Source organism: Pseudopipra pipra, chromosome 1 (genome assembly GCF_036250125.1).
Source record: "Pseudopipra pipra isolate bDixPip1 chromosome 1, bDixPip1.hap1, whole genome shotgun sequence".
NCBI lineage: Eukaryota > Metazoa > Chordata > Aves > Passeriformes > Pipridae > Pseudopipra > Pseudopipra pipra.
The window spans coordinates 87,514,211-87,526,889 of NC_087549.1; the positions used below are offsets into that span (position 1 = coordinate 87,514,211).

The 12,679-nt window shown below is 44.5% G+C and overlaps 1 long non-coding RNA gene across 2 annotated transcripts in view; it reads right to left on the reverse strand.

Annotated features, from left to right (window-relative positions):
• The window catches only part of LOC135418414 (uncharacterized), a 65,235-nt gene that overhangs the window by 45,721 nt on the left and 6,835 nt on the right, over positions 1–12,679 (reverse strand). The window contains exons 2-3 of one of the 2 annotated variants that reach the window (XR_010432431.1): positions 9,379–12,368; positions 6,974–7,213 (exon numbers count right to left, since the gene is read on the reverse strand). This is a non-coding gene — a long non-coding RNA (uncharacterized LOC135418414). Of the gene's footprint in view, positions 1–5,106; positions 7,214–9,378; positions 12,369–12,679 lie in introns of those variants that run through there. The other variant, XR_010432430.1, reaches the window with a different exon arrangement.

The following is a 12,679-nucleotide window of genomic DNA, read 5'->3' on the forward strand; positions in this document are numbered from 1 at the left end:
ACTGAACCTTTATGTGTCAAAAATGTAAAATTCACAGGAAAACCAGGTTTCCAAAGGTTTATGTACACAGTTTCAAGCCTTATGTAGGCATGAGAAAGTTCTACCAGCTCAACAAATAACATGATTTTTAAAGTGAGATATTCAGGCCAGCTCTGTGAATGTGTATTTAATTTTCGGTTTATTTTGGTTTAGCTTAAAATTGACTTCAAGATCGATTATTCTGGTTTCAAACCAAGTTGTCCACTTTGTAACAATTTTAAACTTTGCTCTCAGTTGTGGAAAGCAACTTTCCCACAGAGCAGAGGACAAGACTAGTTTTAATTCACACCTTTGTTTATTCGAGAATTCCTGTGTGGAGCTAGTCTTATTATAGAATAAAAGCACTCATGCAGAGACTCAATTAACAAGAGAGTTAGAGCCCATATAATTATTTCCAAACATTCTGTGTGTATGCCAGCTTTGTATCACAACACCTACTCTGTATGCCAGTTCTGATGTCATGACATAACTTGTTGTAATAGGTTATTTGGGGATTAAAAACAAAACAAACAGGTATTATAAGGAAAAAATATTGCCACATGAGGGCATGCTTCATCTCTTTCAAAAGCTTGCCTTTTTGACTCAGATCTAAGCCAAGTTACATTTTAAGAACTAGTTTTAGGAAAAGGGAAAACTCAGTTTTTATTTATGATCTGCTAGGTTTCTTACATACCAATTAAGTGCAAAATTAGCGCAAACTTTGAAAAGAAACATTCTTTATTTCCATCCACAGTCATACTGTTTTCCTGTGGTGGCAGCAACATAGCCTCTGAGCTTAGGGCAGAGGAGATGAGCTATCTCAATGCATAATGTTCATATTCTGTGCCATTTAGTACAAAATAAACACAGGACACAAAAATCAAACACAAAGTTATGAAAGATACAAACTTCACCTTTTGCCCAATGGGACCAGCTTCCTGGCCAATCAGCCATGCCAAGACAAAGGGTGACATCTCTTACTGTCTTCTTGCAAAAGAAGGGTGGGGTTGTGGGATTCCCCGGGGTTTCCCAGCTCTAGTGCACCACTGGATTGTCTCCTCCCAGGAAAGACTGCCCATGAGTCTGTGCCCCCTAGATCCTGAGATTGCTGCCAAACCTGCAGTATACCTTTGTGGGGATTCCTCAAATCACATGGTCACCCCAACAAAGTGTGACCTGCAAAGTCCATCCTTTAGGCAAACCTACCACCGTCAGGCTTTCAAAGTTCATCAAGTCATTTGTGGTAACAGCCCAGAAATTAATTAGGCCTGTAGATGGTACTGACAGGCAGCAAGAGGTTAATCTGTCCACCCAGAGCAGGAATGATCCTCAAGGCCACAAACTTTCTCTGGTCCTCAAAGGAGGATTTTGGACCCACAGTAGAGCACAGTGATGAATTAGGAAACAACAGCATTCAAGCCTTTGAGTCACTAGAAGTAATTTTTCTTCTAGTGAGTCAGAGTATCTGCACATTCTTGCTTCCTGGAAACTTGAGCATTTAAACATTCAACATCCCACTCAAGTATCATGTCTGTATCATGGAAATGATTCTACAAAACATTAGGTTTCTCCCAGCTAATTCTAACTAATTCTATTCTCTAGCCAATATCCACTGATGCTCAACATGCTACAGGACCTAGCCTTAAGGTGATTTGTTAAAATAAAATGAGCGGATGTTTTCCCAAATTCCAGAGGAATAGGGTCACATGCCAAGTATCAGCCTGACACTCACTTGACCTGGGCTCAGCAGTTCCTGCCAGAGGAGCACTAGATCTTGGAGCCTTCATCATTGGCTGATGCAGGGAACCAGGAAGCTGCAGGGACTGTAGCCCTCACAGCACCCAGCTGCACAATTTTGGCAATCTGAGCTTGTGCTGACTAAGATGTTCACACTGACGATAAAAGCCAGCTCATAGGGGAAATCTTTCCTTGGCTTCTCCCTTTATCCCGGAGATGTAAATTCACTATGTGTGTCTTTCACCACCGCACCCATGCTCCAAGGTGACTTCATCTGGCCATGGAAAAGACAGACAAAACACGAATGCTCTGATGCCTGTGGAGACAGGTGCAGTAAAAGCCATAGGTGGAGCAGTAAATAAATTGAGAGACAGGTTTTTAATCCAGTGACATGGATCATATTGAATTCCCACATGTTTTTGTTGCTGTAAACGTTTCAATTATAAAATTGAAAGATGCCAGGCTTTATGTTCTTACTGTAAAATATCACAGGAAAATGCACTGTGATATTGAATGGGATCAACATAGGTATTCTGTGCTAATGGTGACTAAGATTTTGCTCTTTTTCCTGTGATGCTACCAAAAGCAGTTTTGAATTTATACCTCAGCACATAAATACTTGGACATTTACAAGCATTCATGGGGCCAGACATATTGCAACCATGGCTGAGCAGACCTGAAGGAACAAGAACCCCAAATACCCACTTGCAGTTTAGGGAGGGATCAAGTTTCTCCTTAACTGCCTTGTCAGGCCATAAACTGCTTTTTTGTGCATTGCCTGGCTTCTCTGTCAGCTTTTGCATCACAGCCGGCACCCATCCATCCTCCTAGGCCATCACTGCTCCGCAGAGCCCTGCAGCTCCTGGCAGAGCTGTGGCTGGCCACCACTGCCCACTGGCTCCTGATGCTGCCCCTTCCTCAAGGACTTTGCACAGCCACCCTGTCACCCTGGAAGGGCTGCACTGCAGTTTTTTAATTGGGTGGAAATAGCAGCTGTATCCCCCTGTGCCTACCAGGAATAAAAGCAAGGGCGGGGAGATGATCAGGCTGTCATCTGATGAGTGCTAAGGGAGAGGAAAGGTACCCCACTTGCTTGCCTGGCCCCTGGCATGCACAGCAGCAATGTTATCTGCACCTCTGAGCATTCCAGGCTTGTCTGGCACAAGGAGATAAAGGAATTCCATCGTATCTTTAAAGAGGGATGGGGTGCATGAGAGGCAGCTTGTGACCCCATTTCAGAATTAGCAGGAAAAGCTCAGTGAGTGTGTGGAAGCAGGTGGCTGCAGGAGCACAGGACACTTGAGTCACACATGGTGAAGACCAGCCTGAAGCAGACACCATCACCCAGCCAGGGCAGCGGGATGGCCCTCCCACAGCTCCTCTCCTGAACAGTGTTCTACATACATACAGGAATGAACTCCAGCACCAGAGGAACAACCTTCCCACCAAGCAGAGAAGGAGGTGCAGAGAGCAGAGTGAGAGGGACTGTCGTCTAAAGAGTGCTAAGAGGGAAGTAAAAAAAGATGGAGCTGAGCCAAGTAAAATAAAAAAAGAACAAAGTAAAAATAAATAAAGCAAAGTAAAAAATAAATATGTAAAAAATAAAGGGGAAGGAGAAGTAGCCACTTTCTCACTAACTCCTGCCTCAGCAGCAAAGTCCTCTCCTAGATCATGGACAGACAAGGGTGGGACTCAACAGGACTTTGCCCCTGCAGGAACATCACCCATCAGACCAACCCCCACAGCAGGAACCTTCTCTGGACAGCAGAGAAGCTGACCCCACCCACAGCAGCCAAGGAGGCTGCTCCATGACCAGGTGGGTAATGAAGGGTGATGAAGGACCTGAGCTCCTGGGTGCCATCTTAACCTGACCCATGCTGCCATTTCACAGGTGGCTCTGGCTGGGAGTCAACAGGAACCCGATGCCCCGGTCAAAGGCTAGAACAGCTTGCAGGCTACAGTGGGTTTACAGGTGGTGCCACCAGTGCTCCCAGGAAAACACAGGAAAGGAAAACACTTCCTTTTTCAGTTTGTGCCCTCCTGGATTAGGTAGGATGAGGACATCTGATGTCATCTGCCCATCCAGGTGGCCTGTGAACATCCCCATGGGGGACTGCCACCCAGAAGAAAACCTTCAGGGAACACAAGAGGGCACAGGAGATGACCTCTTTCCTGGGTCCACAATGTCCAAGGCATTGGCTGGCTCACCATCTTCCCCAAAAGACATTGGTAGGACACATGCAGCAGGGGCAGGATGCAAAATCTACAAGCCCTTTATTTCATCTGAATTTAGGTATTGTTTCTGACCAGCCAACACTTCAGCAGGTGGCATTCTAGCTTGTGAGCCATCATGCACTTGGAGGTCTCTCTGCCAGAACTTGTCATTTTATATCACTACAAGTGTGGCCTGACTGGGAAGGTTCCCTGATGGCTGTGGAGGAACGGAAACAACAACATCCCAGAAGCTTAAAAGGCTGGATTCAGGCACTGAAGTTCCTTTGGTGCCACTAAAAATCCCATCCAAAGTCCCAGCACAGGCAGGTTATACAAGCTCACCTGCCTACACACAGGCACTGCTGTCCTTAGGACTTTTGCCCCGCTCACAAAAGTAAGTCTGTTTATAAAGGACTAGATTCCTGTTCCAGCTTCACCACCAGTGCTTGCAGTGTCAACAAGCCTCTGCAGCTGTAAGGCTGCCCCTTGCCACTCACCCCAACAGGAGCCATCAGGACAAAATTCTGCCCACTCCAAAGCATCTCTCTCTGCTCCACCAACTGTCTGCAGATTTGGGGCAGCAGGCACTCCTGTGAAGCTGCCGGGCTCCACACGGCCACAGCCGAAGCGCGAGCACATGTTCTGCTTGCCTGATGGCTGGTAACCTGTAGCAGAGAGGCAGTGAACAGCTGTGTTGAGAAAGCTGCTGCTGCTTGCCAAGTCTACATGGTCACCATAAAAAAAATTGCTAGGCTTTTCATGGAGTAAGAGCTAAGCACGAGCTCCCACTTCAGCCCAGAGACAACTGCGCCTGCTTCTCTCTCTGAGGAGGAGAATTCCTCTTTGACTGGAGAACAGGCATAAGGGAAACAGCACATGGCAGCAATCATGGGAGAGTGGCAAACAGCCATCCTAACTGGTGGTCACAAAGCTGTCCAGCAGCTGCAGAGAGAGAGGAGGGGAGAAAATGAGCCAGAGGGAAGATGGAGTGGGGGAGGAGGGGAGGAAGCTTTAAAGACAGATTAAGGGCAGCCTCTCAAATGAGTCAAAACTCGCTGAGACCTGGTTACAACTCCCTGTTTAGCAGGAGACATCCACAAATGAATAAAAAGGAATAAAACTTGGACAACTAGGAAGTTGAAGTCAATTGGGTTTATACATATTTAACAGGGACATTCATCTGAATAGAGGCCTGCCTGTAGCATGCTAGAAACAAGTCACACAGCCTGGGAGGCTCACACAGAAAGCCTCGCTCCAGGCCAGCACACGACAGAATGGCAGGGGATTGTTTGCTGTGCTCAGGGAAAAAGCAGCCCTGATGTGAACAGAGGAGAAGATGAAGGAGCCAGAGAGGTGCAGGGGAAAGGGTATCTCTCATGCTGATGAGATGCCAGGGAAAGGGCATGCTCTCTGGCCCCTGACCCAGGAAGGACAGGACAGACCATGCTCTGTTTCACAGCTGAAACCTTCCTCCTGGCACACACTGCAGGGACAAGCAGGGCTGCTGCCTGTGGAGCCAGAGCAGCTGAGCTGCAGCCCAGGAGACAGCACAGCTGCTCAGGGTGGATAGCCCCAGGAAAAAGCTTTAGCTCTCCTTTTCTGGTCCACAGCTCCTGCTCTCAGTGCAGCAGCAGGGCTTTGACAAGAAACCCCAGAAATGTGTCGGGATCATGACTGACGTTAGGAGGATGAGGGACACCTCCTTTTGTCTCTCTAGCAACGGCCTGCATCCAGGTATGGACTTCAGCTATATAAACCTCTTGCCACACATCCTGGTGGGCTCTTTAAGAACTGGATTAGTGGGAATTCAAGCCTAAGAGAACTACGCTGCATCAAACCATATTATATCTGCTCCACCTCTGCCTAAGCACTGGCTGAAGTAATGCTCTGGCAAAGGGCTCTGCAACAGCATGTCCTGTATCAGAGTTGCTCCATGGGCAGCCCTCAGCATTTTTGCATTTGATATGAACCCTGTTAGTATAAAAATGGAAAAGCCATATTGGGTTAGTACTGGCTTGGGAAGTGTCATTACAGGGTTCCCCCCTGCCTGGTGTCCTCCATCAGCATCCCTATAAAACACAAAAACAGTTATTACCAGAGCAAGTTCCCTCTCTGTCCAGCACAGCCTGTCATAGGAGTTCTGCAACCTGGGCTATGTCCTCACTGACACCTTCTCAACCTCAGAACCCTCCAAGGGTTTGCACAAGCACAACTGGTTGAACTTTCCGGTGAGGCACAGGAACACAGGCACTCTCATCCCACAGGAATTGCTACGGCCCTGTTGACATGGAGGCTTGTAGGTGGTGTTTCCAGAGCAGATTTCCCTCCCTCCTCACTGTGGAGGCTCTCCCTTGGGGCAGAAGCAATGGCTTTAGTCCACCCTCTCATCTGTGGCAAAAAAGCATCAGTCAGACAAGGAGAGGCTCTTATTTGACAGCTGGGAGGCAGGACATAGCTGAAGAAAAAAAGGGGAGCGCACCTAGAGCACATGACAGTAGTACGTGATGTGTTCCAGAGATATGTGAAAATGACGGTTATGAAAGAGACAAGAGGGGAAGGGAGAGGGGAAAAAAAAAGGCCTTTTGGCCCACGTCCAGGGGGAAAGGTTCACTTCTGTCATCAAACTTAATGGTTCAGCCTAGGGAGAAATGCAAACGGCATCAGGTCCTCCCTTCCCGGAGAGGGAGAGCAGGGTCAAATGCAGCACCACCTTTCCTCTCCCTGTGCATGCCATCTGCCTCAGCCTGACCCGAGGAGGGAGGTTGTCCTGAGCTGCCATTGTAGTCGGGTTCAAGGAGAACAGCAGTGGTCTGGTGATCACTGCATCATGTAGGGAACCAGAAGTACTTTTGCCTCAGGCAACACAGTAAGCTCAGTAGGAACCAGTTTTCATGCATCAGATATATAACATGGATGCCACACATCCCATTTGGCAACTCCCTCACGTATTGCAAGCTTCTGGACAAAAGGACTCCAAACTCTCTGTATCTGGCACAGCACTCACTTGGGCTTGAATTTAGACTTGCATTCTTGGCCAGCAGCCCCGAGTGCTGGGAAGGAAGCATCCTTATTCCCCCTCTCCTCCCACTTTTCCACTCCTGCCCCCGGACGGAAGGCATATTGGATCACTCTGTGAGAGAGGGAGTGCTCTTCTTCTGAAATAACACTCTCTGCACGGGCAGTTCTGCTGGTTCTGCTCTTCTCAATCCACCAGGAAAAAAATCTCTGCTGGAATCCTGTTCTGCTGAAATCAAAAGAAAAAATGCAGCTGATTTCGGCAGAATTTTCCTTAATAATAAAATCAGGAAAACAAAGAGTTCCTGATGGTATGCATTGAAACATTTTAAAGAATGTTCGAAAGGCAACATTGCTGCTTTTTATTATTATTATTTCAAAGCTACTTTCATTTCAATTTTGAATCTCTTTGTATTGCATTAGATAAGCTGCAAAACTCAAAATCAAAGATTTCAGTCATTCCAAACAAAAAAAAAACCAACCTATTTGAAAGTTAAAAACCAGAATATTTATAAATTTGCCAAATCAAATTCTGAGAAGTAAAAATGCTCTACAAAACAAAATCTAAGTATCAATTTTCACCGTCTGTATAAATATTAAACATTACTTGAATACAATTCTCAATCTGAGAAATCCCCTTGTGTAGATAAGCCTTTAGTACTAGGTAGGATGAGAAAAGTGCTGTAAAGTGACGTAAAAAGCTGCTATGTAAGTGTTGTAACTCCAGTAAGGGGCTTTACCAGTACAACACCTACATTTTTGAAAGAAATATATATATTGTATCACCAATAAAAGTTTACAACTAAGGCAGAACTTATCTGTACATCAGGATTTACAGGTTTAGGAATTATATAATCCTAAGTGATGTTTCCAGCATTAGTCCTCTAGACCACATGACTTTTCAAAACAGTCAAACAACTTCAGCATCCTATTAACTGTGTCCTCATGTGCATGTATGCAGTGCTATTGGTCTTACAGGTGTAAATTAGGGCAGGATTTAGTCCATGATATCCGTATACCAAAAGAACAATTGCAAATTCTTAAAGGAGAGGGGGGGAAAGGAGTCAATAGCCTTAAAAAAATTAGTGAGATTAGAGACAAAAGAAAAATAATTATGTTGACAAAAACAAAGCTATATGTTAACTTGACCCTAAATAAAATCTTAGATACTGGCTAGTAAGTTCTCTGTTGAAATCACTGAACCCAACACTAAAATAAAAGCCACTTTGGAGAGGGCAGCAGCTTTAAACCTACAGAAAGCAGCTTTACATACCAACCGCAGGCAGCGAGCAAAGATCACTGTGTTTAAGCAGAAACTGCAGGAAGTGGGTAGGTGGCAATAGCCATCCTCCACGCTAGAGTTTAGTGGGTGACCATTCCTGTGGCTGGTCCAGGAGAATATCCATGCTGTGGTGAGATACACTGCCAAGATGCACCCAGCTTTCAGGGCTCAGCAGCTGACTTTTTTTGCCAGGAACCAAAACAGAATTAGAAGAGCCAGAAATGAAAGGTGAGATCTTGGACCAAGTACAATAAACTTTGGATCCTGTACAAAAGTCACAGAGATCAGATGTCACCCAGTGATTAGGAGAAGATGGGGTAATACCAAAGAGAAGGAAGACCAGCTATGTTAAGAGGAAGAAAACTCCTTCAATTATAGCCCAGATCTACAAGTCAGAAGATCTAGTTTATACTCTTGACAAAGCTGAAAACTTCCTGTGACATCTTAAGCAAACTCGTTTGCTCCTCGATACAACAGGATAATAATTTACACAGTACAGAGCTTTCCATTAACTGAGGTGCATAGACTGCTTGCAGCTCCCAAGGTGAAAAGCGCTCTCACCCTAAAACACGGCAACAAAACCCTCCTATCATCCATCTGCTGAACACAGTGGGAATGCTCCCAGTGGGGTACCACACACAGCCAGTTCCCACTGATGTAAAACATTTTAGTACTTGCTACTCAGTGCCATTTACAATAAGGTTCCTGCATACTGCTTCCTATCCCTTATAACCACCTCTACCACACCACATTCTTCATGAATGGAAACTATTCATACCATTATACTAGGAATAGCCAAGTAAACAGGAAAAAAACAGAAGATTTGCTAGCAGGTGCTATGGGAGGGGAGAAGGCTACGGTGATCAGCAGCTTTGGCAGCTATGTAAATGGTACTAAGTGTGGCAATTTTGTTAACTACTTCACTGTCAAGAAAGTCAGAACCATGGGGATTCATATTTAGAGAAGGCTTTCTAACATACTGTTGGCTCTTATCTTAACCCAGCATTCTATGTGCTATTAATCATGGGCCATGACAGACATTATATCAGCATCAGCAGCAAGCAGAGTAGCAGAATATTCTGTGTGGAAAAAAAAAACAACCAAAAACCCACCATGAATAATGTCAGTTGTTCTACAGTTTCCAACTTCCAGTTAGGGTTATTTGGCTCTGAGCTGATGAAAGCACTTTCAGAATATCGGCTGGAAGGAGGACAGCATCCAGATGTATCTGACAGGAGTAAAAACCTATGTAAGCCCTACGTTTCTTGTCTAAAAGTCACCCCCCCAAAATAGCTTGTGATCTAGTTATTTTTATTTAGAGAAGAGACTGTGCCTTGAGTTTGGATCAGAGTCCAAATTCCACTAGAGTTTCAGACTGTTATTAAGGTAGGATGCTCCTTTTTGGCCCAGTTCAGAAACAGGATGACCAGTAAGTTAGGGATCCTGTTTAGAGCCAGGCTCAGACATTAGGGGTGGTCCATTTTTACAGATTTGTCTCATACTGTAAGAGAGCAGTGTTATATGAAAGGGAGAGTTTGTTTCTTGATGAAGGGAGAGTTTAAAAACTGTCCCCAGTTCCATGTTTCAGAAAGGCTGCAGGTTGTTTCTTGGTTGCTAGGAAGATTCTGCATCTCACCAGTCCTCAGAGGGTTACCATTTGATAAATAACAGCATGTTTCACTACCTGAAAATCATAGTGGTGGGTACTAAGAGCCCTTCATGTTAAAGCACAGTCAGCAGACACACACATTTACCATGAGGCCACACACACTATTATAGCTTGTTTTGTTTTACCTGTGCATACATCAAGGATTTTTTGACAGTTCTGTATTTTGGGATGTCAAAACCCTGTAGGAGCTACAGGATCTCTTAAAAATCACCTGCACCTTTTCTTCATCCTTCCTCCCATTTCCAAATGATCCTTTGAGCACAGGAGTCTTCTTCATTGCCCCAACTGAATATTCTTAAAGATTTTATTATAACTTGCCAGTTCAGCTTTAACCACAGTGGTAGTAACATAATAATTAACACCAATTTCTTGTAAAGACTGTTAGGAAATTTGGACAATAGTGATCCCTAAGTTACCTGAGCTTCTACCACACTGTGTACCCATCCTAGAGCTCTTGTTTACAAAGGAGGCTGACACAGTTCCAAATATTCCATTTTAGTTGCTCGTGTAACAAACAGTTCTTCACACATATTTTATTCACATGCTTGGCACATGAAACAGGTGTAATATAGTCTACTCCAGTAGATGCGTCCGGTCCCAGACCCGTCTTCAGACCTGTAGGAGGCAATGCAGGAACTGTTTGGGCCTGTGGGCACATTCTGTGGGAAAGGATTCAGCCGCCTTCTCTCCTCTCTCACCTCTCCTCTCCTCTCACTCAGGGCAAGCCAGTGCTAGTAAACAGCTCTCTCTTAAAGGTAAGGAATGTCAGTGGGTTAACAAACACCACCTTTTTCAGGACTTTATCTGAGAGGCTTCACCTGACAGATTAGGAAGACCTTGGACCACCTTTTCTAATAGCAGAGCAAGGGGTACAAGCGCCATCAACAGAGGATTGGTAGCAAGCATCTGGAATGGCTGTAGAATTTCCAACCAGCTCAGCTGTTTGAAAATAAATGTCTGTCCACAGCCTTATGGAACTGAGCTGGTACCTCTTCAGACATCCCTTACATAAATCTCTTGTACACTCAAGAGATTTATGATAAACACTTGCTCTTTCCTTAACCTTCAAAACCTTTTCCACCTGCTGAATAACACCAGATTCTTTCCTCTCACCCAGCCTGTTCACTATCTATAAAAAGCCTCTAGAGAAGATTCAGTGGCACCATGGACTGGCTTGTCAGCAGTACACACATGACACCCATCTCTCCATCATCTTCACCTCCCATGCAAATGACACCATTACCCAGCTCTTCAAGGGCTTGGCTACGATCAGCAAATGAATGAAGTTGGCAGAAGCTAAATTGTTGTAAGAGCCTGGGCTGATGAAGATATAGGGAAGTATTTTACACTTTGATAATGTCCACTGCTGGTATTAAAGTCTAACTAAAGATTTAATGTTCATCTGAACTCTATCATCCCAAAAACCCCAATAATGGTTGCTGTAAAAGCCTCAATCCTTTAGCACTATTTCCAGTCAGATAACCTGAAAGATTGGACTTGGCCCTATAATCCTTGATTTCTACAACCTAGTGGGTTTAGGAGTGACAACCCATACAAGAATGCATCAGGCCATTTATTCAGCAGCACAAGACCACCAAACAAACTTAAGCTCTGTTCTTTGCTCTGTTAACTACTCAGTCCCAGCTTAAATTCAAGGCTTTGCCTTTATTTTTAAAGCCTTTATGACCTCAGCAAAAATTGATTTAAGGGCATCCACATTTCTGAGATATGACACTGTTGAAACCTGACAGTTATGTTGCTCTGTAACAAAATAAATAGCTACTTTGCAGGGTGTGTGCACCAGGGATAGAGATTCCCTACTGCCTAGTACATAACTATGGCCTCCTGATCACCTGCAAATGACAACCATACATCTTGAAAGTGCAGAAAAGAGAAGCTCCAGCTTTTAAACCCCGCCTTCCCATCTTTATTCCAAAATCATCAGCTTGAACAAATAGTCCAGGACTGACAGACAGGATGAAGTCTGATTTCCAGGGGCACGCTCCAGTGGGAGCTCTCTGGTGCCTGATAAAAGGTGAGCTGAGCTGGTAGCACGTTGACGCTTCCAGCACAAACAGGCTCTCTCATGTACCCATCTGCCTCTCTCTTTCAACCTCACAGGAACTTCACTTTCAGATCTGTATTCTTTTGCCAACAGGCTCAAACATTTGGGGAGGTGGGGAGGGAGGGTACATGGAATCACATACACACACAGCATGAATTCAGAGGCATTGTTTTACTAGGAAAGAGTTATTGGCAAAAGTGCCCTATGTAAAAAATAGGAGAGGAAATGAGAGAGAGGAATGTCAAAGATGCCTTGTGTTCATTTTCATGAGCTCATAAAGTAATTGGAGGCAGATAGATAAAGGTATACAGGAACATCTGAGGAGTCATTGCTTTCCAACACACCAGTAACAGCCAGGGACTCAGAACCTGGAGAGAATCAGACAAACATTTTTAAATGACAAATGAGTCACTAATGATAATCAGATCTAAAAGAAATTTATTTCCTCCTAAAACAAACCCAAAAGCTGCTTTTCAATTATGTGAGATCAAAACAAGACAAAAAGTCCAGAAGATACCATTGAAATACACCTGAATCTATGTCCCTAACTCTCTGCTACATAGGGAGGGGATCTTAAGATTGCATTTCTATGTCACTTTTTCATTTCCTGACCACTGCTGGGTTGCAATACATCTAACTACATTTAAATTGCCTACCAAGCAAAGTAAAACAGAGGTAC